Below are 26,475 nucleotides of genomic sequence, written 5' to 3' on the forward strand. Positions count from 1 at the left end.
TAAAGAGCACATCAGAGGATGAAAGTTCGGCGATTCACTCTGATGCATGTCTTACGCACTGGATTTGTTAGAGACCAACATGGAATAATTTGAACAAATTGTTCGATATAAACGGCCATTTGGCTGCTGGATATACCATTGCTTGTAAATCTGGCCGCGCAAAATATATAGTAAAAAATAATTTACTTCTTTTTCTATATTTTATGTTCACAACAAACATATGCATAACCACGCACTGAGATCAAGTGCCACATGAAAATTCGCGCTTCCACTTCAGTTCGAATAATAGCTCTCGAGGTCAAATGTTCGAATGAGTCGCGTTACATATGCTGTGTATGCGAGGTGGGTACGTGGGGGACGAATTAAACTGCACTGCAAAAGATGGCTTGGTTTGGTTTATGAGGTCCCGAAGCAACTCGATCAGGCTATGAGATACGCCGTATATAGTGGAAGGCTCCGAGAATTTCGACCATCTAGCTGGGTTTTTACCGTACCGCGCAGTACACGCGGGCGCCTTGTTAGTATTCGCTCCCATTGAAAAGCAGTCACCCCAGTCAGGATTGAATCCCACACCCTTGGACACAGAAGTCGAGTACGCCAACTGCACCAGCACAGCGGGGGAGGGGGAGGGGGGGGGGGGGGGGCTGCAGAAGACACTGTTGTGTTGTTGGGTGCTTGGTTTTGCCCGCGGCTGCTACGTTTTTGTGACATGGCCATGCAGTTCCGTTCCACCTAGCTTCCACTGGGCCATCGCAATTCAATCTCGACTTCCTATAAAATCGCAACCATGCAATTCCTGGCACGAAGTCGCCTCCTGGTCGAATTAGCGTGGCTTACCCTGCTCGAGTCGCCAGACAGTTCGTTTATACACGCTGGCCAACAAAGACGTACGGGATCTGTTGGCTCTTAAATGATCACAACGGTGCACTGCAATGCCGATCGACGCCACGTACACGCTTACGGGCGGCATGCAATTCGTTGCAGCCTCCGCTGCTGCGGGTGCGGGCCGTGAAAAAAGAAACTATGCCGGGACTGCGGGCATTGCAGAATTAACATGTAGTTTCACGGGTTGGTTCGGCTGGAGGCTTTTAATTGTGCCCGTGTATGTGGTGCGATAACAATTAATTAAGCAGGCGCTGGTATATAACTGATAATACTTTTTAACTAGTCATGCGCACTAGCGCCTCATTTACTAACAGCTATAGGTTTGCTGAGGTCGCAATTATAATATCTATATCAGTTTTTTTTAAATTTTGGAAACACCATTATCGTCCCCGCTTTTAGCACATGAATTTAGGCCGCGCATGGCAGAAAACGAAACCTCTCGGTCGAGGATAATTTCGTGCGCGCGGCATATATATGTACGGGTGTACGTTGTACGATCGCTTCGCTAGCCATTCCTTCCGGGCGCTCCCGAACATTTTGAAAGGAGTGACACCCGCGGCGGTGCGTGGCGCGTATTCAGCATGCATGACTAGCGTGGCGATTTTCGCTCACCCGCTGTATAGTTTCGGTTTCGCCTGTGTACGGCCGAAACTACCCGAGCAGGTAGCGTAGATGGCAGCGTACTGCTCCAAAGTTGTCACTTGCTCCTTCGTAGCGCACAGGAGGGACGGCAAGCTTCGAGAGCAAGGTATACCCGCACATATGAAACGGGCTCATAAGAGAGCCAGGTCATAGCCTCCTCTATTTTTTCGAAAAAATAGAGGAGGTTATGGCCAGGTACACGCTCGATCATCACAGTGGTTTCAATTTAGCCCGCGCATAAAAATTTCTTGCGCTAAATACGCCAACAGAATTATGTTTTGGGAAAGTTTACACTGATATAGGTAGAGATACTGACATGGGCGTCGGCATGACCTCCTGCATGGTGCCAACAGATTCTTATTCACTGAAACTGCATTGTCAGAACACTTAGTGACATAATTTGTTCATTCTAGAAGGACAAACTCGTGGAAGTTTAAATTTTGGGGCTTGTGTTATTAAATTAAGGAAAAAAGTATGGGAGATGGAATAAACCCTACCCTTTACAACCCCCTTTACTGATACATTATCAGAAGGTTTGATTTGGTTGTTTAATCTGATGCAAAAATTCATAAGAATAGCAATAAATGGACAGCAGAAGACAATTAAGTAGTTCAGTTTGGTAGTTAAAATCTTATGGTTCACTGTATCAAATGCTTTTTGAAGATTAAGAAAAGGCAGCTAATTTTATTTGAGTTGAACATGCCCATGCTTCTCATTTAGTGAATCAGTATATACAAAGCATTCCTCATCACCTGATGGGCCAGCTCATCAAGACACTTACAGTAATTGCTTAACTGTGGCTGCTTCCTCTTTGCATGAAATAAAAAACTAACTTGAATTTGAGGCAAAAATTTCTAAGAAAGGAAAAGGCGCAAGTACTGAGTCATCAAAAGTGCCTTAAAATTGAGATACTCGCTTAAAATCAAGAGAATTAGCTGCAGTATATGCAGCCAGAGAAGAAACAGAAAAAGGCTTTTGAAATGTCAAAACAAGTGATTTTAATAGCACCCCCAAAATTCAGCAAGAGTACTGGGCAAAGCAGAATTCATTTTACCAAAATTTAATACTCAACTTGGCTGTTCTGCCAATGCCAAATTTTTCTAAAAAATTGCAACACTTAGAAGCACAAAAAAAGCCTAGCCCTGACGGCTTTTGCTTTCTTTTCTAGAATGCATTCATACCTTCAGTTAGAAATTTTAAGGTATAGAAGCACGATCAAAAGAGACCATTCAGAGCTTCATTGGAACTATCCAAAATATAAGTTATAAACTGCAAAATAAAACGACCCACGTTTAAGGTCTTATTGTGTTTTTTAAGTTTCGCTCTCAGCTATGCTGGTCCCTGTAGACCTTTCCTCAACTCTTAAAACTGTACTTCAAGACCTAGTAGAAGTAGTAGTAAGAAACTTTATTTGGCTACAAAAATGAGTGCCAAAGAGGCTTGCAACTTGTAGAACCAGGGCCATCTGTCACTTCGACATGGAGGACTCCAGCCAGGTACACCAATTAAAAGGAGGAGAGTCAAGATAAATGGGGGACTGAATGGCAGTGGTGCAAAGGAAAAGCAATGTTCCAGGTTAATGCAAATGGGAGATATAGTTGGTACAAGATGCTTTAGGTGGAAACGGTACAGAAAAAAATGCACTGGGAGAAGGAGGAAGAAACTTAAATGACACGGAGTATTAGGCACCGAGAATGTCCTGAGTACGGGTCACCAAAGCCAACCAGTCCGTCAGCTGGTGCAAGACTAGCCAAACCCACCAAGTCGGGGAAGAAAAGTGCGGAAAATGAAATGTGCCGGGATGGAGAGAAAATTTGTGCCCATTTTACGTTTGACATGAGATTCATGTGACAGAGGAAAGGAAGAGGTATCAAAAGAAGAATGAGATAATCTCGAAAATTCCTGGAAAGCAGCTTCATTCATCAAACTGACAGGTTGAAAGAAGCTGGCTATCCGGAACATGGTGTCATCTCAGTTGCTGAAGGAACCTATAAAAAAATGAAAACAAACAGCAAGGAAGCTATGCCTAACACAGCGTACAGAATACAACAACAAAATCTGGTTGCAATAACCTATCTGCACAGCATATCGCATGATTTGAAACAAATAGGCAAAAAAGTAAATATCGAAGTAGTTTTTACAGCTTCGGAAAAGTTATCGAAGCTTTGTAGGATCACTCAAACTTGTGGTGTGCAGCGACGCGCATGTAGCATAAAACACCAGACTTTATTTGTACCCTGCAGCACAGGTGTGGTGTATGAGATCCCATTAAGCTGTGGGAAACGTTACATTGGACAAACGGGTAGATGCCTCAATGAACGGTTCTGAGAACACAATTATACCTATGAAAAACTTGCAAAAAAGAAACATCTGCGAAGGAAACGTTGCTTTGCACTGCAGCAGGTGCACAGGTTGTATGCCCTGGCTTCTACTGGGCTTAAAGCCTGGGGGTGTGTTAGAGACCCCCCACCCCCCCCGTAATATTTAAGAGGGGTCCGAGATCCCCACAAGCTTGAATTCAAGCATGAGGACTGTAAGAATACAAACCAGGTAACCATTGTTTTGTTCTTGTCAGTGGTGTAATTGGAAGATTTCTTCTCTATCGTTTTAGCAGTTTAACAGTTTCACATTGAGTATTAATAAAAACCAGAGATGGAGAAAAATAATGATTTCTCCCCTTTGTATAAAATTATTTGCAAAACAAGCAACCAGCCACTTTCTTTATTTCCCTTTCCACCAATGCTCGAACACTACAGACCCCCTCCGATTGAGCCAGACTTTAAGCACTGGGCTTCACAAAACAAGGATTATTGGTAGAAGCAACAAGCAGATTACAACAGAGATTCTGGAGGCAAGAGTCATCAAACAGAAAAAGGGCTTGTGCGTCTGTGCACCTTCGATAATGCTCAGTGAAAAAGAACTTGAGATCCTGTAAGTAGCGTAGGTTTACTCAAAATGCTTAGTATGTTATATCTTTTCTTGTATGGCAGTTTTCGGTTCTATATCTGGTGGTTTTTAAGGCTAATGACACGACTTAATCCTGCTCATTCATACTTTACATTTTGACAACAGAAGCCCATGTACAGCTCAATCTGGCTTTTTCATTTGTCTTCATCGAATGTTTAGCGGTGAGGCATGTGCTTGCTCATGGTGTATACTACTTCACTTGCGTTTTGGATTTTTGTGATTTCTTGTTTACTGTTACTTTTTTTTTTTGTCAATGCTTTGTTAGGAGAGAAAACTGGTACACGTGTATATGACATTTTGACTTCGGCTGAGTCACATGTTATGAAAATGTGCATAAATTCCTCCGTTTTCCAATAAACCTCAGTTGACAGTCAGTGCTGTGTTCATCTCCCTACCTCTGACCACATCTATCTCAATCTCAAAGACCTCATTCCAATATAGTAACATGCACAAGTATTGATACAGTCATAAATTTATTACAATGAATAAGACTTTGCTGTCAACCATGATGAACTTGACTTTCTGCAACATCTAACGTCGAAGTGAAAGTGATCGCTCCTTCTGCTTATATGCTTCGCTTATTATTAAGGAGATTATTGAGTTGGTTAAGACCTCAAGGCAGAATATTAGTTTAAATAGTTTAGTCACACAAACAAAAAAACACAGGAAAGAAATTATAACCGAGTTTTTTCTTGGTTGAAGTGCCGTACAGGGGAAGAAAGTAATCATATTTACACAGGTGGAAACAGGCTCAAGCATTTTAGAGCAGCTCAGGGAGCAGTAATAAAGTAACTTCGGAGCAGCTTTGAAGCAATAAAGCGAGAGTTTTGGAGCAATCACATTATGTCTTGGAGCAAGATTCTTTACTCGCTTTTAATAATAGAATTCTAGCTTCCTCACTTAACTCTTTGACTGTCGAATATTCCGAAAAAAAAAAAAAAAATCACCTCCAGTGTCGAGCTATTTCAAACACCATGCGTTTAGCGCAATACCTGTACTGCAGATGCTGCGGGACGGCATGCGGCCGCAGCACTTGTACAGCAAAACCAGTCAAAGTGTTAAATAGCAGCAAATGGAATGCTGTCTTCTACACTTCATTGAAGATCGTTTAACTAAGAGATTTATACTGTTTTGTAAGATTCAAAGGTGGACTTCACCACTTTGATGCACTCAAGTATTGCCAATAAGTTTGAAGTCACATCAATGAACAGTACATTTCTGCTTTCTATCTTGTGCATATTCTTTTTGATCCTGCGCCTGTGCAGATAAATTTCTGGGTACTGGCCAGTAAGGCCTTCAGGGAAGATAGGTGGCACTTTAAGTATAGCCTTTTTCCCCTTCAAATTCATTACTTTATGGCCCTCTGTGGCTGCTGAAATTATTGCTTGAGCTATCTTAGTTTCAACACACTGGCAATAGGCCCTGTATATGACTTTCCAACACTTTTGAAAACACATTTAGTGACTGGCACCTAAGTGGCATCACCTCCATAAGAGTTCCAAGTGTGCTTTTGTCTGTTGTAGGCATGACAGGCTAGATGGTGAAGCACCTGCTTGTATTCACAGCAGAATCGCTAGAAACAAACCGTGTAGTTCATTGCAGCTGGACAAGTTTCTAATGGCTCGTAGTCATCATCATTGGCCAAGCTATATCAAGTGCAAGGTGAAGGCCTCTCCCATACTCCTCTACCTGTGCTAGCTGCATCCACTTTACTCCTGCCAACTTTTTAACCTCATCCGCTCACCTAACTTTCTGCTGTCCCCTGCGACGATTTGCTTCCCTTGGAATCGTTTATTACCCTAAGCGAACATCAGTTGTCCTCTCTACGCATTACATGCCCTGCCCATGCCCATTTCATCTCCTTGATTTCCACTAGAATGTAATTAACTCATTATTTCTCTAACTCACTCTATGTGCTTCCTATTTTTTAACGTTACACCTACCATTTTTCATTCCATAGTCATCTGCGTTGTCTTCAACTTAAATAGAACCCTTTTCATTAGCCTCCATGATTCAGCTCCATAGGTGAGTAAGTGTAAGATGCAACTGCTGTATACTTTCCTCTTGAGCAATACCGGTAAGATACTAGAATACTTACCAAATCCACTCCATCCCAATCTTATTCTTCTAGTTATTTCCCTTTCATGATCTAGATCTGCGGTTACTACCTGTCCTAAGTAAACATATTCGTCTACCACTTACAGTGCTTCGCTACCTCGTAGTAGTTTGGTGCGCCTGCTTCACTTGCTGATCTCATTTCCCTCACCACAGGCGATTCAAAAGGCCGGGAGTAGGTGCTATATCAAGTGCACAGAACATTTTCCGTAACGAATTCCTCAAATTTGCTTATAAGCAAACATTATGCTGCATACTAAAAGTAATATTAAAATTTTATATGTATTAGGCTCCGGTGACATGCATTACACCTCTGCTACCGGTGTGCTGCCATCGTTTTGACTACACCAGCCACATACCCTGTATACAGAACTCATAACAGACCATTGCCCAGCTGCGCTTCTCATAGTCGCTTAACTTAATTGTCTCGGATTGCGATTCTTGCTGTCAATACCAGTAATGGCCCACTGTGCGGCAAAACCGTGCTCCACTAAATTTAATGTCAGAACATTGATGCAGTCAAGTTGGAGCAATTTTGGAGCAGGGAAAGCAGGCTGGAGCAGAATGAAGCAGCACTTCCACCCCTGCATTGAGGATGAATGCAAATAAAGGAATACTGCAATCAAATTCTAAATTCTAAGTTCATTCTAAGTTCAAAAGACAAGCCACCATGCCAGTGTTATCACTCAGTATCCTAATTTCTAAGTTCAATATCACAGGAAAGACAGCTTAACACCGTTCAACATGATCCAGTTACATATATATATATTCCTGCCGAACATAATCACAGTTCCCATATTGTAAGGAATCTTTATCAACCATGCTTTTATTTATGTGTTTATTGATACCTCAGAGGTCCTAATGCAAGACTTTACAGAAGGAATGGGCTTGTGCACAGTGATAAATGGCGACAGGCTAGTGGTATACATGGCTATGATTAGACAGGTTCTTCGATGGCAGTATTGAAGCTTACAGGATCACTGATGAGGGATGATTCCAGTTGTGAACAGTGCTTGCGAAGAATGACTCATGAAATGTAGTTGGGCGGGCATGCGGTGAAACGCCACTTTTACGATGACCTGTGCGAGGTGTTCTATACACAGGTTAGCCGAGACGACTGCCATGAGGTCTTGTATGAAAAGCTTGTGATAAAGGCAGGGGCATGAAGTACAGTGATGAGAACAGAGACTGTAACAGAGATTTCATGGCAGAGATGCTGAAGGAGTATTTGAGGGAATGAAGCTGGTGGCATGGTTTTGAACAGGCTCATAAGGTTCAGTAAAATTACAGTAGTGTGGATCAACTATATCATTGGCATATTAAAGTTGTGATCACACAAGGATTTTGTAATCTAGTAATTTTACACAAGAAGGTGCCAGCCATGGGTAGGTTACGATAGAGGTATCCAACAGTTTTATTAGAGTAATTAGTTACATGGCTTACAAGGTAAGACAATGTTAAGCCATTAGTGAGGTGAACACCAAAGTACTTAAACGAATTCTTTGAAAAAGTAATACTAGTGTTAATTTTGTAAGTAGGATGTGTTGTTTTGGCAGTGGTGAGAAGAAATCAACAGTTTAAAGATTCTCAGGGACGGAGGCCACATAGCACATCACTATTGTATGCAAATTAGATATAGATATAAGGCAGAGGCGTCGGATGAGTTGGTTACAGAGCAGCGAAGTACACAGTCATCAACTAAAATGTGGATGGTAGAAGTTACTGAAGGGAGATTGTTGAGTAAGGGACAGTGCTTTGTGGAACACATAGCTGAAAGAAAACTTTGAAAAAAAGGACTGAGTATTAGCAGTATAAAAACCGCGAGCGGTCGGTCAGAAAGCCTTGGATCAAACTAGTGGATAGAGGTTTGTTCAATTCAGGCAGCTTCAGCAGAATGCGGGCAACGTGAAAAATGCGTGCAGACAGGCGACGCAACTTGAGAAAAGCGGTAAAAGAAAATCCAGTACCGAACCTGCTGGATATTTTTTTCGAAGTTAATATTGGGATATATTGAGGGCGAAAGGCACCATTTCGGCTCCATCTTAGTGCCTATACCCTGTGTGATTCAGGGAACGTAGGAACGGGTGAATGCTAAATATTTTTAACACACTCTTGTACACTACGCGAACGCGCACACCTCGTGAATAACGCGAAATAGAAGTGTCCTTTCGCTAAGGCAGTTTTGGGAAAACTGCTCGCAGCTTCGAAAAGACCCGTTTTATCTGGAGTGCCCGGCATTGCAAAAGAAAGAGCACATAAACACCCTTCCAGAATCAGCCAAGCGATCACATACGGTGATTACATAAAAATCGCAACCTTCAAAACGAAAGCCAAGACCACCTACACGTTGAGAATATTTTTCTTCTATGGCAGCACAAACCAAATCACGATCCCCATACACAGGCGTTTTACATACGCTCTTGGTTTCTAGTATGCCACACTGTGCACCACTCATGCTTCAAAAATAAATCCAAGATGCCCTGTTCGTGAAGCAACACGCAAATATGATTTGTTGCAGAATGAACGGAGAGACCGACGGGGTCCGCAGGTCGGAGCACTCTTTCAACTTCCGTGGATGCACGAAGCCTCTACTCTCTACTGCGTCTATCGCCTCTGTCGTTACTAACGTAATCCATGAAGAAACTGCAAGATGAGCACTGAGGCACGAAATGTGCACGGCGCAAAAATCGCGATTCACACGACCACACATTCCAAACGTCGTTTACAAACACACGACACGTGATCTGCCTTTGGCTTTCCTGCAAAAACCCCAATCCGAAAATAATAAACAAAGCCAAGCCAATCCATGGGTTGCAATAACGATTTGTTTATTTTCACCCGGTTGCACCAAGCTTCTAGCTTATTCCAACCGGGTCGCAGCAACGCCGGCCAAAGGAATGCGGCGAGATCGTTTACATGACGTCACAGCTGACGTCAGTATGCAGCCGACGCCGTCTTTGCGTCCTGTTTTGACTAGTACTAGTACGAGGCGACAGTTAGATTAGCTGTTCGTGCGCGTCCGTTTGCTCTGTCACTCTGCCTTATGTCAGCACCGTTGTTATGAAAACTCAATCGGTATCATGAGTGACAGTTCGATTTATCAGCAAAGTGGGCGCGATGCGGACGGAGACCTGTACGAAACAAAACTTTGGTACCAACCCGTGTGGAGTCGATATGCGCAACTGCATGGTAAGCGTCGGCCTGTGCCCACGCATAAGTATGTGCGACATTCATGAATTTCTTGTCCTACAGACGAACTTCGTCACAAGAAACCAGTCGCAAGTCTACTGGCCACTCGGAACGCAACTACGTTACAAGCGGCTGTGTTAAGAGCCGCGGTTGAAGCAGACGAACTCGCTTTTCGTGCAATTACGTGCGTGCCGTCAGAGTTTTTGTAGCTAATATTCTGCATAGAAATGGCGTTTAGTAGTCAGTATCTTTTATAAAAAACTTGTTTGGTGTACTTGCCTCAATCGATCAGAAGTCGGATGTTTGCATCGTCTGTGGCGGTAAGGAAGCAAAAGAAACCGCTGCCACACGCCACAGCGATGACACCGGTAGCGCCACCTCGTTGCCTTGCGGGCTCGAAATAACTTTTTGCAACGAAACTCTTGAAATACTGCGCAGTTTTGGCCAAGCTAAACTTAATTTGTTATATTAGAGATAAATTTGTTCTTAAAGTTCATCAAACATACTGCAAAACAACTCTGCCCGCCTATGTTCCTTCGCCGAAACGCCGAAACTGCATGCGGTCTGCTTTGATTAGCAGCCGACACAGACGATGCGAACATCCGACTTCTTCTGATCGAATGAGGCAAGTACGGCAACACAAAGTTTAGCTAGTCCTCTTTGAAGGATTTTATTGCAACCAAACACGACGAGGAGGTGTTGGCGCCGCGCTGCATGCATGCGCATGACTGGGAGCGATTACATTACCGCGCTGCTCTTTTACCGGGAATGTGTCTTCCGAGTGCGTGAAGAACAGTCGTGCACAGATAGTGACAAGAGCTGGCTGCTAGGGCACATCCGAAAGACTCCAGTCCAGCCCATTTTGACATACATTTCTCATATTCCATGGTAATTGTGCGGTTGTGCCGTGCCAGCCATACGTGGCGTCGCATGTCGGGGAAGTGTGTCTCGTTCGGGTGGAGTTGTTCGTGTGTACTTCCGGAATCTTAAAATGCCGAGGTCTTTCGCGCAGCTCTTCAGCTTCCGTTGTTTACACTGTGCACGCGTCTATTACAGTCTACGATAGCTCAATAAACAACATATAGCTGCGGGTGCAACTGCTTGTAGAACCGCACGACAGCACTTGATACGTACGTTCGCCAAGGCGTTCGCCCTGTTCGTTCCGTGGACACAAAAATGGCCGACTGCGCCTCAATTACCCACAATGCACCCCGCACAGCGCGTCAGTGAATACCCCCTATAGTGCCTACATAACGTCTTGCGTCTTGATACGTCTTGCGTTCCAACGTCTTGCGTGACGTCAATATGGACATGGATCCATAGATCGCGATGCAGTGTTGGCGGGCTGCCATTGTGTTCTTGTCACCTGCAGCAGCAACTGTTGTCGTAGAGCCGCGACATTTGTGTGGGTGCAACAGGCAAGGCTCAGAACTATCGGTCACCTGTGCTTGAGCTGCGATAAAAACGGCAGGTACCGTCTTTGCCGCAGCCTCTTGGCGCACTGCCAAGAAATGTGTTGTGGGCCGTGACCGCGCGAAACGGAGGGAGGCGCTAACAACTGACGCCTTTTTTTTTTTTTTTCAAATTAGTAGGCACAAATTGGGGCTGGGTGGGTTCATTATGCGAGCGAGTTGGTTACGCGACTAAATTCGGTACGTTTACCGTAATACAAATGGTTCTTGTCAGTTTTTTCGACGCCATTCGATAATTCGAACTTTTTTCCCGGTTCCGTAAGTTCGAATTTTTGAGCTTTTACTGTACACTGTTTTGCATCTCCACTTAATAAATAAAAAGTAATCTTTGTCAACTGCATGGTTTTTAGTTTTTAGAGAAGCATGAAAAAATAGTGAGTGCACAAAAGAAATGTAGAGATTCAGCTATCCTTAAACCAAGGTTCACGAGTGTTAGTCATCAGCAGCAGCCACAATAGCTGCTGCCTCTTCGATGTTGGCTCGCTTCTGCACTTGGTAAGCTTCTTGGCAATGGGCTAATCTCGACTCTCGTTGTTCTGTGGTCCTAGCAGCCTGTCTGGCATGGCTGTGGTCTGCCTTTAGAAAGGTGACATGTGTGTATGGTGTATTATGATGTTATTGCACAAGGTGAGAGTGTGTTGCAGTTTTACACGAGGCAAGGTCGCCAGCGGTGATAGCATGCTGCTTTGTTTCCTGACCACAACGATGTTTGTTGCGCGGCGCAATATGCAACAACATGCGGCGCACTAGAGAGCCTACATCTTGCACCTGGCTTAGGGCGGTGCCAGCCTTTGAAGGGGCACGATGGCGATAGGGCCGCACCATTTGGAACGGGCGATCACAGCATCACTGTCCGAGCTAAATATAACACACAAAAAGAAGAAAGACATAAAGGGTTTACGGGCTGCCCGCACACTCCACTTTCGTCCGTCACTATACCGTATTTACGCTACTCGTTCATGCCTCCCTTGCCGCTCCGGCCGCTGTGCCCACCTACACTCCGGGCGTCTCTTTGTAACCTCCACCGCTGCTGCTGTACCCGCGCCGACGGAGAAGCCCAGTGCCTCTCGGAACGCTGCGCTCGGAACTGGGATGATGTCTCTACGTCGGAGGACCACGTGCTCCAAGAATTCGTCCTCCGCTCCGCAGATGGCGCATGCTATCTGGTATTCAGTGAACTTCGCTCTCCACTGCCGTGTTCTAAGGGCACCGCAGCGAGATTCAGCCAGCAGGCCGCTTCCCAGATAGTTCTCATACCACGGCTCCGGGCGGATCTCCAACTTCTGCGAACCGTAGAAGGCCAGGGATGACTTTACACCGACCGCAGCTATCCATTCCGCTGTTTCAGCTGCTTTCACTTCCTCCTTTATTTTATTCGCCTGACTCCCGGCCGGTCTCCGGGTCCCCTTCGCATTCGCCAGGCACACCGCTGGCAACTTGTACCGTCGCTGCAGCTTCGCTCTGCGCCTAGTCACCGTATAGATATCCCTGTACAGACCAGGTGTGTCTACATCTGATGAGCCAGGCGACTGGCCGGAAGGCGCATTAGCCTGTCCTCAAAGGTTGTTTTGGCCACCGCCACTCTCGCCCCGAATGACGACCATCCATCTTCTCCTTGCACTCCTTCCACCGCTGTGTACCGTGGCACCCCCAACGCCAATCGGCCAACTGCCCCCTGTTAGCACTCAAGGAACTCCCTGGTGCCCGTCGACGGGCACAGTACCGCATTGGCATATCGAATCAAATCAAATCAGATTTATTTTCCAACAAGTGGATGGTCGCCTGGGCTAAAAGCTGTACAAACAGCTTGACAGAGACCCAGGAAACCGGTACACAACAGAGCAGGAGCAAACAGCAAATTCCAAAAGTTCGTTAACAATATGACCATGACATCAAAAGTATTATACAATGTATATCTCTGCAGCACGATATGAAAACAAAACAAAAAAAGTTGATCAATGATGAAAACAATGGAACAAGCTCAATGCAGAAAGTTCGTAAAGGTGAGTATGATATTTAAAGAACACATGCATGAATAGATTATATATGCACGAAGTAGGTTCTTAACTGCTTAGGACTAAAACCAACTGTGTTTTTATGTTTGTTGAGAAAAACGGGAAGATTATGAGCCAAGGATTGTACTTTGTAGTTTGTTCTAAAATGTGGTAGAGACCACGTGTCAGTGCATCTAGTGTTTACTATTGCAGTGTGGTGTTCAAGAGATGCAAGTTTTACCAAGAAATTACCCATACCTGTCAAACCGAAATATGTTAATTGTAACAAACGATATTCATAAATATTGTCCACACGGATCATATTAAGTGATGTTGTTAAGGGTTGAACATTTGATGTTGGTTCTAAGTTTACGATGAGACGAATAATTTTTCTTTGCAACACAAGAAGCTTGTTCACATTTGTTTTAGTTGTTGTTGCCCATACTAGAGTACAGTAGTTGACATGAGAAAGGAACAGAGCATAGTAAATTTGTAGTTTAGCACTTATGGGGAGCAATGTGCGACAACGTGAAATTACACCAGTAACAGTCGAGAGCTTTCTAGAAATATGGTTTATGAGCGTCCCATCTAAGATGCGAAGGAAAGTATACACCTAGAACCTTATGCTCGTGAACTATCTCTATGTGCTGGTCTTGAAAAATGAATGGATCTAGGGGAGGAACTACTTTATTATTAGCTCGAAATATAATGGCTATGGATTTAATTGGGTTTACCTTGATTTTATTTGCTTTGGTCCAGGCTGAGAGTTTACTAAGGACATCCTTAGATTTTAACACTAGTTGGCTGATATTATTCGCAGAAATAAGTAGGGTACTATCATCAGCATAGATCACAAATCGAACTGAGGTGTCAATGTTGGCAATATCATTTATATAAGTGTTAAATAAAAGGGGGCCCAAAACACTTCCTTGTGGTACGCCACATACTATTGGTAAGAGAGATGACCTTTCGTTATTGATGAATACGCACTGGTGCCTATTTTCCAGGTAAGATTGCAGTAGAGCCATAGCTGTTCCACGAATTCCATAAGATGAAAGTTTATTAATGAGAATACTGTGATCGATGGAGTCAAACGCTTTGCTGAAATCGATAAATATTCCTGCTGTCAGTAAATTATTATCAATATTTGCCAAAATTATTTCCTTCAGGCTTAGCAAAGCAGCCTCAGTAGAGCGACCCTTTCTAAAACCATACTGTGAGTCTGTTAAAATTCTTTTCTTGTCAAAAAAGTTTGTGATACGAGAAAAAATTAGCTTTTCTAATCCCTTAGAAAACACTGGGAGTATGGAAATTGGCCTGTAATTAGATACAAGATTATGATCTCCTCCTTTAAATAATACAGACACCCTTGCACATTTCATAGCAGTGGGAAATATACCAGACTCAATTACCAGATTGAAAATATGAGCTAAAGGAGATGTTAAGAATTCTAATGCGTATTTAACGGGTTTAAGCTGAATATCGTCGGCATCTAACGACCTACTGTTATTTAGGGCCATGAATGTGTTGTATATCTCGCTTTCATTAGTAGGATCAAGAAATATGCTTTCAGCACTGTTGTAAGCTAGGAAAACTGTATCTGATGAAGTACAAATTGGTAGTGCAGCGTTTACAAAGTAGTGGATGAAGTGATCTGCCAAGTTACGATCTTTCAGATTACGCCCATTTACGGTAATTGTTCTTGGAATTGAACGAGAGCCATCACGTCCAAGGACATTATTTATAATTTTCCATGCAGCACCGGGCCGTTGTCTGCTAATATTTGCAAACAGGTTAGCATAATATGCATTCTTTGCCCACTTTAGCTCCGCGTTTACTTGATTTCTTGTTTTTTTTTAAACTCCTTTAGCGCAGCTTCACAGCGCGACTGGAGAAATGAATGATATAGGCGGTTTTTATTTCTGATTAATTTTAAATGCTGCCGGTTAACCCATGGTTTTCTTGTTTTATTTGATGGTTTTACTGATACTAACGGAAAACGTTTTGCGTATGTATTCATAAAGAGTTTAATAAATTCAGCGTATGCCTCATTCACATCTAGTTTGCTGAAGACCGTAGACCAATCACAAGCAATTATGTCTTGTTTGAACGATTCCAGACTATCCTCGGTGATGGACTGAACTATTAGCGACTCCTTGCGTTCCCTTGTTCCTTTGAAAATAGTCTGATAGGTCATAAATACAGGGCAGTGGTCACTTATGTCAGATGTTAGAGTACCAGAGCTGTAAACAGCAGTATTATTGTTTGTCAAAATGAAGTCGAGCAACGATTGAGTACTGACAGTGATTCGTGTAGATGTTGTTATTAAGTTCAGAAAACCAGAAGAATGCAACACACTGTTAAAGTCCCGAGTAGCTTTAGTATCATCAAGTAAATTTATGTTAAAATCGCCACTGTAGACAAGGCGGAAGTTGTTGCTGCACACATGTTCGAGCAAGAGCCCAAAAAACTGCATAAAAGAATTCATGCTACCTCCTGGTGGACGAGATACAACTGATCTGGTTTCATTTTTCCTCTGTAAGGTTATTATCTCATAGTCAGACGTTACTTTACTAAATTCAGGTACAATTTCGCAGTTCTTGCACATTGTAACGTAAACCACGACACCACCGCCCCGTCTGCCTGTACGATTACAAAAGAAATTATTGTAATCTTTTAATCTTAACATTTGGCATCCATCATAGTACCATGTTTCTGATAACATCACAATGCTGAATTTAAAACTAAAGTAATCGAGAAATGAAGTAAGCATGTCTTCTTTTCCAGTCACCGACCGTGCATTGATGCAGAACTGATTCAAAAGGGTTTTCTGGAACTTCAACATTTTTAGGAAAAGTGAATTCTTGATAATTCATTGCAGAATCTATGATATGATTGTCTTCTGGAACTTCAACATTTTTAGGAAAAGTGAATTCTTGATAATTCATTGCAGAATCTATGATATGATTGTCAATGTTCGTTGTTTTCAGCACAATCGGATTTACTCCGGTTTGGAAAATATCTCTTCTAGACTACTTTCGCGCGGTATCAACACGGCTGAGCTGCCATCTGCTTGCTTTGCATAGATTTTGCCGTTGAATGCCCAGACAGATTTCCATTTGTGCTCGTGTTTCTTTTTCACAGCCATGGCAAGCAATTTCTTGAGTGTTGGACAGAGGTGCTCATTTGCGAAAACAGGTGCTTTATCATCAAGGCCGAGGTCATCATTTGTCAGGCGCGCTTTCTTTGCTTTCCTTAAAACAGCATCACGTTTCGTGCGTGTTTTAAATTGTACGACAATGCTTTTTGTCTTACCAGTCTTTCGCGTGGGCACTCGATGGCAGACTTCTATATCGCTTTCCGTTATTGGTTCGTTCACAGCACAACCGATCTTAGAAAGCAAATCTGGCAAGCTTTATTTTTCTTGTTCAATAACACCCTGAAATTCGATGTTTGCTTTCCGGGAATACTGTTCCAGAGAGACCATTCGGAATTCAAGTACTTGAATTTTAGTTTCTGCTGCAAAGCAATTTTCGCGGAGGGATTCATTTTGCGTTGCCAGATCTTCTCCAAGATTTCTGCCTCCAGTTTTTGCTTTAGTTCCTCGATTGTTCCGTGCGCAAATTCAAGGCTCTGAACCAAACTTCTCTGTTCAGTTTTCAAATCCCTTTCTATGGACTCGCGAAACATTTTCAGCTCTTGCGTTATTTCCTCTTTGAACTTGTGGAGGTCGGCCTCTTTAACTGACATATCGCTTGCGATATGCAGAGCAAAATTAAAGACAGCGCTGAAATTGTAGGCTCAATCTGTTTCGTTAGTTAGGAACAGTAGTGCATGGTTAATACAAATGAATAACCAAAGCAGCAGCAGCGACAGCAGAACAATGAATTAATAAAAAATAAAGAAATGAGCCCTATAGTGACAGGACTAACCTGCGCAAGAATAAGGGGCAACTTAGATGCTGCACACTTTGCTGTCGCTGCTGCTGTTGTAAGGGCTGGCACTATATGTAACATATATGTAAGGGCTGGCACTGCCACTATCTTCCAAAGCGCTCTTGTCACTTGTACCGAATAAATGACCAAAGTGACTGGCGCCCTAGCATACCCCTGTAGCGAGCAGTTTTCCCCCTTAGCTCTTGTTCGTGTTGTCCCAGATAGTCTGCTCCCGCGGACAATCTTACTCCGAGATACTTTGCGGATTCCACTCTAGCGACCGGTCTCCCTTGAATCTGCCACGTGGATCCGCTCTGGTGGTCTCCCTCGCCCCAGGCTATCACCACACATTTCGTGTCACTGAAGCTGAGACGACGCTCCGCCATTCCTGATGCACAAATGTCCAGGAGCTTCTGTAGATCTGCGGGTAACCCTGCGAGCACTGCGAAGCCATCCGCATACACCAGGGCGGGTAAATGTCGCACAACCCTTTTCCCTTTTTCGAAGTGCTCCAGATGAAAACCGAGCCCCGAGGCCTCTAGCCGTGCTGTGACCCCTGCGACATATATCATAAAGAGCAGTGGTGACAACGGGCATCCCTGACGCAGTCCCTTCGGAATATCCATGAAGCTTGTCACCTGATCTGCCCACTCCACTCGCACCTTGACCCTGTCGTATAATGCTCGAAGGAGGTCATCCCTGTGTTCCTCCAAGCCATATTATCATAGAAGTTTCCACAGCTGTTCGCGATCAACATTGTCTTAGGCATTGGCTATATCCAGGTACGCAACATAGAGAGAGCTATCTGCCTGCAGAGCAGCCTCAATGCATTGCGTAAGGACAAATAAATTGTCCTTAATTCGTCTCCCTGACCGAAATCCATTCTGCAGCTCCCAAGGATTCCACATCTCTCCGCCAACCCCTGAAGGCGAGCCTAGACCGGCGTCACTACAATGGGTCTGTATTTGCCCAGGCGTTCCTTATCCCCCGCTCCCTTAAAGAGGGGCTTGACACTGGTCCTTCTCCAGTCGTCTGGGATCTCGGCGTCCCCCAGCACTTTCGTCACACATTCTCCAAGTCATGACTGTCCCTTCGGCCCCAGCACTTTGATCAAGCCCATGGGGATGCCGTCACATCCAGTTGCTGTCATAGAATCTACTCTCATAGTTGCCCGTTCCCATTCCCTCTCGGTGGGTGGCGCGCGCAGATCCGTCGCCTGCTCTTCCGGCCGCTGCCACTCGAGCTCACCTTTCTCTTCAGCCGCATTTCCCGCACCCCCTGGTGATCCCTGTGTCGCACGGCACCATCACTCAAGAATTGGGATGCAAGCTGGCCCCGTTACCGCCTCACCTTCTGGGCCACCCTTCAATGCTATGGGCCTAGGGTTCTGCTGCCCCGCCTTCACACATCGCCAGAAGCACTGAGATACTTGTTGCCCCGCCGTCCTCAGTTCTTCTATCAATCGCCTATTAAAAGAGTGAGGCCGGGATTCCATCAAAGCAGCTGCTTCCTGTTTTCGGGCTCTATATGCATTCCATGCACTGGCCGTGGCCATCTCGTACCGCTTCCTGACCGCACGCCGGTGTAACCTGCTAGCTTCCTGACGCCGCTAAATTGCAGCAGCAAGCTCCGTACACCATCATGCTATGCCCTTACGCCAGCATCCCATACAGCTTTCCCGTGCTCGAAGTTACCCTCCTATTGCATCCATAAACACCTCATAGGAGTCGATGTGGTGTACTCGCTACTCTAGCCAGCTTGCAATCTCCTGCAACTCAGCCTCGCTTAGTCGTCTTTGAAGTGGTGCCTGGGGTTGCCGTCGCCTCTGATGTTCATGTCCAAACACCAGCCGGATCCAGTTATGGTCACTCACAACGTTCCCCTTACCGTCAATTCATCTATCACCATCTTCTCAAGCGCCTCGTACAACTCCTTTGTCATAAGGCAATAGTCAATCAAAGATTACATCTCTCGAGCTGCCTACGTTATGCGCCCCTCACATTGTCCTAGCCATTCATAAACACTAGCTTCTCTTCCTCTACCATTCTCATCAGCAGCCTGCCATTTGCATCTGTGCGCCCGTCAAAGTCCTTAAGGTGGGCACTGAAATCCCCAAGGACCAGAATCTTCGAACACTCCCGAAGTGTACGTATATCCTGACTCAGGCATTCGTACAACTTCCCATTATGTTCTATTCCAGCCATCCACATGTGTTCTTGACACGAGTGCCTAGTGCGAGTCCACGGCCTCGACGCTGCCACAAGCAACCAATCCCTCCGCCTTGTCGTTCGGACCCTCTCCGATTACACCCCTCCCACTCATATCCTCGACCCACGGAGGCGTCTCTACCTCTCGAAGATGGGTTTCTGCCACCGCAAACAGGTCCATTCGTTGCTGTGTCAATTCCGAAGCCAACTCTTCCCATTTTTGCATCCGCCTACCTCCCTGCATATTAAGAAAAACGATAGACTCCCCCTTCTAAGTTGGCTGTTTACGGCGCCTGCCCCTTCGGGGGTGTGCTCTCCTCCGAGGTGCTCCACTCCGTTCAGCTATCTCTTTCATGCGCCTATTCTCCAGCAACTTCCTAACTTCTATCCCCCTTTGGCTGCGAGCCACTATCTCGCCCCCGCCCGGAGTAGCAGTTGCCCTAGCGCCTGCATCATGCTTCGGGTGCGCCCCTTGTCCAACGCCCCCCCCCCCCCCTCTCCTGAGTTGACCCCCGTCTGGTCCTTATGCGCATCTGGGACTCCGACTCTTGCGTGCAACGCGGCTCTCGGCACTTGCCAGCTCCGGGTGCAATTCCTAAAAAATCGCGTGCACATCCGCCGATCTTCTGTCCCAACTGCCCAGCCACTTCCCTCGTGTAAAGCAGCCTCCCTGCTCCTGTCTGTACGACCTGCAGCCTATGGCGTATAAATTCCACCCTAGGCCCCAACTCCTGGCACACTCCTCCAATCTGCCTGTTTACAGCCCTACATCTCTCAACTGGGGCTCCATTGCCCTGCCCTCCGGAAGTGCATAGATTGCGAAGAAATGTTCCGGCCACTGCTCCTGCCCCTCTCGCAACCACCACTGCAGCGAGCTAGCAACCTCCTTGGGCTCCTTGCCCTCCTCCAAATCCACCAAGCCGGCATGTACCACTGCCAGATGCTGTTGGTCTTTTCTTGCCTGAAGCTTTCCTTGCACCCGCTGCATGGTTTCAGTCAGTCATGGTTGCCGTCGCCTTCGTGCGGAAGTACAGGCGACTGTCCTTGTCTGCTACCTCTAGGGTGCCCGGCTTCAAACGGAAAGCGTTCTCGTCCCCAGCTACTAACACTGCTCGGGGCTGCCCTACCTGCCTATCTTTGGTGCCCCTAGGCCCTTAGAAGCTCTCCTCCTGAGAGATCGGTGACTTGCACTCCTGGTGCTCCTCCCTCACCTGCTGTTGTTTGACCGGGTCTTTCATCGACTTTTCCCGCTGTGTTTCTCCCCCTGCTCACTAGCTACGCGGACTCCACCTCCCTCACCTCCCCAAGCTCCATTCTCCATGCGTTTGTCTTCCCGAGCCCGTTCTTCAAAGAACACAACCCTACGTTCCTCATCCCTTGCTAGCTCCCCCCAAGAGGCATTCAAATCCCCGATGGAGTCGCCCTCCTCTGCTGACTGTTCGCCCCCTGTATACTCTTGTCCTCGGATTTCTGTCTGGGCCCGAGTATCCTGTCCGGTAGCTCATCTAGGCCTACTTCATGGGCCTCGCCTGGCCCAGGAGTCGGTATCCCGGGCTTTGCCAGTGTTGCCAGTTGAGCTAAAGGTGCCATTTTGGTCCCCTACTGAACTGGTGCTCTGCACGCAGGGGAGAGTTGTCGCTCGTACTTTTCCTTCACTGCTCAACTGCATGACATTTTAGTTGCGCACTGCAGTGAATATTAAAAGATAGCTTATACAGCTTGTTCAGACGAAAAGCCGTCGGCGCTATATATTGTAGCAGTAGTAGTCATCTGCACCGCGTGTCTGAAATAATCGTGGCTGCGTAATAAGTCCTGTCATGGTAATTTGTAGTTTAGTACTTGATGATTGATTGGTAATGATAGACAGTGATGAGTTAAGCAATTAATTCGTGAGTTGAAGAAATTAAAAATTAAAAAAATTGAAAAAGGGGGTTCACGGGTTTCAAAATGCTCTGAATTTAAAGTCAGTGCTTGATGATGCTAATTAAGAAAAATAGTCCTTGATAAATTTATCGACTGATATATTCGAAAAATGAAAAATTGGCACAGGGGGTTCAAAGCTGTCAAAATGCTCAGAATAAAAAGCCAATGCTTGACGATACGAAGTATTGGCATATCACAAATAAAAAAGAAAAAATTAAAATGTGAATGAGTGTAATATATCACCTGTGTGTCAGAAACTCCATTGCATCATACCTTTAACAGCTTTCCAAAGCAACATACTATCATGCGTGGAAACTGTACAAATATTACATAGTCATGACTCATAGTCATAATGCAACGTAGCATGCCTGAGTTGTTTAAAAATTAACGTGATCTGAGGCATTGAGGCTGTAAAAACATTGTGTATTGCCATAGTCATGACTCATGATTTGTAGTCATAGGAAAAAGCGGCATGACTCAGCACTTTAAAAACTAGCAAGCTGTGGATCATGTACAAACATGCGTAGCCATGACTCATCATCAATAGTCATAACGCAAATTAGCAGTATTAAGTGCCTTTCAAAGTCATCAGCCTGACTATGGCCCCAGCAGGGTATAGGCCTCGTCTAATCACTCCAGTTAGTCCGGTCCTGTGCCACCTGTGTCCCTTTGACCAGTGCAAACTTACTAATGTCATCTGCCTAAATTTCTGCTGCCCCTTGCTAAGCTTGCCTTCACTTGGAATCCAGTCTGTTACTCTTAGGGAGCAGCTGTTATATTGCCTTAATGTTGCACGTCCTGCCCATGCTCATTTCGACCAGAATGTCATTAACTCGCGTTTGTTCCCTGACCTGCCTTGCACGCTTCCTCTCTGTTAGCCTGCCTGCCATTTTCCATTCCATAGCATTCTGCGTTGTCCTCAGTTAGTTGAGCCCTTTTTGTTAGACTCCACATTCCTGCCCTATATATGAGTACTGGAAAGGTGTAGCTGCTTGTATACTTTCCTCTTGAGGGACACTGGTAAGCTGCCATCAATGATCTGACAATGCTTGTTAAATACACTGTATCCAAATCTGTTTCTCATAGTCATTGTACTTTCGTTGTCCTGATCTGCAGCCATTACCTGTCCTTAGCAGATGTATTCTTTTACCATTTACAGCACCTCGCTGCCTATTTTAAACTGTTGTTCTTTTCTGAGACTCTTGAACATTACTTCAACATATTAATTATCTTCTGCCTATTTTAACTTCGATGCTGTGCTTTAAGTTATTCATCATCCTTTGCAATTCTTGCACAGAGGTGCATAGCAAGGCAAATGCCATCAGCAAATTGCTGATTACTCAAGGTTTCTCCAGTAACTCTTATCCCGATTTCCAACCAAGATGTGAATACTTCCTCCAAGCAAGCAAACTCGAAATATCATGTCTTCTTACCTAACACCCTTTTTAATGGGAATTTATAGCTTTCTTTATGGAGTACTATGGTTGATGTGCAGCCACTATAGATGCCAAGGTCATGTCGGCTACTGCGACCTCTGTGCCCTCAATCATAAGCTGTTCTGCTTGCAAAGCATGCAGAAAGGTTGAAGCAGAGTTTCAATGCAGCACGGCAGACGTCTGTGACGAATAGCAGATGTGCACAGGAGCATTCAGAGGACTGTTAACATTCCCTGCGCTCTGTTACCGCAGTTGCTACGATAACCATCGTGCATTGGCGGAAAGCAGCTGAAGAATATGCGTGGGACCCAACATCCAGACAGCGGCCCATTGTATGGTGGTCAGTTTTCCGGAACCCCCCGAATGGCCGCGGGTGTAGGTGTGTGCGTCTTTGGATCGCCTTCGAGACTACTTACTTCGTACCCGGCTTAAAGCAGGATGGAAGCTGTGTAGAGAAGCCAAAGCTGTGTAGCGACAGTCAACCCAGCTAATTGCTATCAGATGCGTTGCAACCGCACTGCGGGCGTGCCATTGTGAAGATCTGGTGAGGATAAACCACCCCTGCATGGCAACGGGTCAGTCGGGCACCCATGACAGAGGGCAATAATGCGCGTCCAACGTCAGTCAAATGAATTAACGCACATAAGGACCCAAATGAGGCTGGGAATGTATCTTCATGATTTGCCACGGAACGGGCGGCCTCTGCCTGATAATGCAGCATTGCTTATCCGTTTAGCATAGACTTTTGCAATAAGCAACACGATTTTAACCACAATTGGCTGCTAGTCACCAGTGCCTGCCCGGCAACATGTTCATTGGCACCTGTTCCACTGGCACTGACATGTGCTTTATTTCGTGCATGCTGTGACAGTGATCAAACTCATCGATGTAGAATACACCATGCCAGCCTGATTGTCTGGGCATAATTACAAGACATATGTTCTTCCAGCATCTACTTCTATTGCTAGCTATGTAGTGCTGGCTGTCTGGGCACGCCATGAGGTTTTCCTTAATAATTACGACATATGTTCTTCCAGCATCTACTTCTATTGCTTGCACCGTAGTGCTGTGTGGGACCAGCAGCCGGATATATCAGACCTTGCAGTAAATGCTGGAGTGCACGTTAAGGAACATTTTTCACTTGCCTACTTTTATTTCGCATTGCTTTTCGATAGTTTGAAAACCTGCTTTATTCAAATATGTTACTGTTCGGTGCTATTAGAATTACTTTATTCAAATATGTGACTGTTCGGTGCTATTAGAATTACTACGGTTTTATGTTGCATTTCATGTCATGCTCTGTCATGTTATCCTGGTTATTTTAGTGACCTGGAATTGCAGTATTGAAAAAGACAATCAAATGAGTACTCTGTGGTTTGAAGGTTGTTTTTTTTTTCTACACTCATTATGATAAAGTAGTCTAGCTACACCTATCAATGCTACAGCTTTAGAGATGCTTTATAATTTCTTGCGCAGGCATCTGCAACTGCAGCATTGTCAGAAAAGTGAGCAGAGCTGGCAGAGAAAGGGGATTCAAGCTCTACAAGTGGAGTTCCAGCTAGTGCATCTGTCCCAAAGAAGCACAGATTTTCAAAAATATGGACACTCCAACTTCCTTCGAGTAGCAGTAGTTCAGAATTATTCTTCCAGTTTACAGGTCATGCCTCAATAAGGGGTTATCAGTGCACCCGATGTCCGCCTGAGCGTCAGTTATATGAATCCTCCTTTATTTATTCTGCACTAGCATGTGCATTGTTTTGTTTAAATAATGTATCCCTCACATTTGATTATTTGATTTTCATATTATGTTGCCACATAATGTGTGCTGCCTTAGTTATTTATTTCACACCTAAGATCACTGCTTGCATTGTGTGATCGGCGGCTGTGCAACTTAAGCTTACTCTAAAATACTTAGAGAATACTTAGTGTGTGCCCTCCTTACTATGCTAGAGATTTTTGCACTTGATATTGCTGTTCTTTCACCCCAGAATTCTTGGCACAGCTTTTGAAAGCTTATTGGCCTTGAAAGTACCACCTTGTTGAAGGCTGCGAACTATCAGTCAACCTGCTCGTTTCTATCTACTGATAATAAAACTATCTTTGTCATCAGCTGCTACAGCACTGGCATAAACTGTAATAAGTACTAATTATCTTCCATTTGAAAGCTGCTGTGTGGCTACTGTTAAGAAAAACTGTACAGGTAGCTTTCAGATGAAGAAAAATGTAATACCTTGGTTCAGGGATCAAGACCACTGCCTGTGTGGGGCAATTGCTCGACCAACTGTAGTCAGATTGGCTAGCAGCTGACATCGTAGAACAAAACTGAGACAACGGACAGAGAGAGGGAAGCAGATTGTGAGGCCAGTGATGGCGGCTTTCCTCCCCCCCCTAAGTGAGAGATTTTACATAGAATTATATACTGGACCTCATTTATTCGTCCAAAAAGTTCTTGAAGTACACGGTTCATCTAGGACAAAGATTTATAAATCTGCCCTTTCAGAAAGGTGAGGAACATATGCAAGCACTTTGTGTCATGTCTTTATGTCTGTTGTTTCAGTGATGCGCTGTAGTAGTACTGTAGCGTACTAGGATACTGGGTGGTGTGCTCTCTGCCCTATGCGGCGCACGCTTTGAATTAAAGCAGCTCGTGTCACTGGATCTCGAGGCCACTAAGAAAAGAAAGAGCACTGGTGCTGGTTCCTCCTGAAGATCTTGATTCTTCCATTACTGTCACTCTGCTTCGGCAGCATGCGCAGGAGGACGCATATCGACTAGCTAGATTTGTGGTTATTTTGCCATATCGTCGCCTTGCCTCCATAATGTCATCACATATTCTTCATGCTGTGATTTGTAAAAGGTAGTTGCCAGCACAGTCACTGTTAATGTGAAGCATTATTTGGCTCATGTGTAGTGGCCATGTGGGTTATGTCGAGCATAATAGCCACAAGTGTTAGATCACTGGATGGCTTTTCAAGTAAAATTGAAGTGAACTAATTGAGGATTTTAATTGCTGTTAACTGGATTATTGTGATTAAGTTAAAATTTTATGCTACATTAATGTCATATACCATTGGATAGCTTATATCAAGTATAATGGCACTGGAAGAATTGGAGGCCTTAATGACAGTTTATTATAAAATTGTGATGATGCTTAAGATTACCATACTTCATTAAGTCAGATATCATTAGCTAGATTATGTCAAGTATAACTGCACTAGACTAATTGTAGGTCTTAATTGATAATTAGCAATTTGTGATTAAATGCTTACTGTGGCCATATATCGTTGAATAGATTATATTACGAAGTATACTTGCCCGGGTTTAATTGCAGGTAATTACCATTATTACCTATCCAAGTAATAGGTTCTGGGGCTCTGAAGCTTTGCCATGAAGCTTAATAGGTCTTTGAAGGAAGCTGCATATCCAATTGTATGCTTTTTGGTTGGGATCTCTCTTTTCTAATTCTCGTAGGATTATCTGTTGTTTTACATGTCGAACCACGAGGATGTAATCTGGTGTCTGCGAGACCTTTGATTACCCTGCGGAGCAGCCTTAAGGCAGTCATGCGTGCCCATATTTGGCCGGAATCCTGCCCGAGCTGAATGTAACCCAGGCTATTCGTATTCAATGTAATGCTGTATTCTTGTGGCTATCATTCGCTCAATCAGTTTGCAGATGGTTGACATGAGAGCAGTTGGCCGTAGGTTCTC

At 44.6% G+C, this 26,475-nt stretch overlaps 1 long non-coding RNA gene across 1 annotated transcript; it reads left to right on the top strand.

The window, feature by feature from the left end:
- The first annotated feature begins 12,370 nt into the window (after positions 1–12,370).
- On the top strand, positions 12,371–25,270 carry LOC146171646 (uncharacterized). Its single transcript, XR_014702848.1, has 3 exons — positions 12,371–13,273; positions 23,018–23,144; positions 24,242–25,270. It is a non-coding gene; the product is annotated as an uncharacterized LOC146171646 (long non-coding RNA).
- The last annotated feature ends 1,205 nt before the right edge of the window (positions 25,271–26,475 follow it).

Source organism: Amblyomma maculatum, unplaced genomic scaffold (assembly GCF_055883805.1).
Source record: "Amblyomma maculatum isolate TAMU_Amacu unplaced genomic scaffold, ASM5588380v1 scaffold_19, whole genome shotgun sequence".
Lineage (NCBI taxonomy): Eukaryota > Metazoa > Arthropoda > Arachnida > Ixodida > Ixodidae > Amblyomma > Amblyomma maculatum.